This window comes from Piliocolobus tephrosceles, unplaced genomic scaffold (genome assembly GCF_002776525.5).
Source record: "Piliocolobus tephrosceles isolate RC106 unplaced genomic scaffold, ASM277652v3 unscaffolded_28973, whole genome shotgun sequence".
Taxonomy (NCBI): Eukaryota; Metazoa; Chordata; class Mammalia; order Primates; family Cercopithecidae; genus Piliocolobus; species Piliocolobus tephrosceles.
In genome coordinates this window covers 1-414 of record NW_022312057.1, presented here as the reverse complement: position 1 = coordinate 414, position 414 = coordinate 1, and the positions used below count along the sequence as shown (strand labels likewise).

Below are 414 nucleotides of genomic sequence, written 5' to 3'. Positions count from 1 at the left end.
AAAAAAAAAAAAAAAAAAAGTAAAAATAAATGAATAAAGAAAGCCTTAGTTTGTGTAAAAAAACATACATTTGTTTAGCATTAATATTCTTACCCATGTACAAACTTTCTATATTTTTTATATCTTCTATTATATCATTATTTTCACTGATAACTTCTTTCATTTCTTTTTTTTTGTTTTCAATAATTGAATGAATGTTATCTCCCTTTTCTCCTTTTTCACAAGAAATTAAAAGATTTAATAATTCTGTAACAAATGTTTCGCTTTTTTTACTGCCTAAAAAAAAAAAAAAGAGGAAAGGAAAGGAAAATGTGTTCAAAGTATATATACTTATGTTTGAATAGTTATAAAATTATATAGCTTATTTCTTTGTTTATGTATGTATGTATATATATATATATATATATATATATA

At 19.6% G+C, this 414-nt stretch overlaps 1 long non-coding RNA gene across 1 annotated transcript in view; it reads right to left on the bottom strand.

Moving 5' to 3' along the window:
- Positions 1-277, bottom strand: part of LOC113222029 — a 549-nt gene extending 272 nt beyond the window's left edge. The window contains exon 1 of the long non-coding RNA XR_003308191.1: positions 94-277. This is a non-coding gene — a long non-coding RNA (uncharacterized LOC113222029). The remainder of the gene's footprint in view (positions 1-93) is intronic.
- Between the last annotated feature and the right edge of the window lie 137 nt (positions 278-414).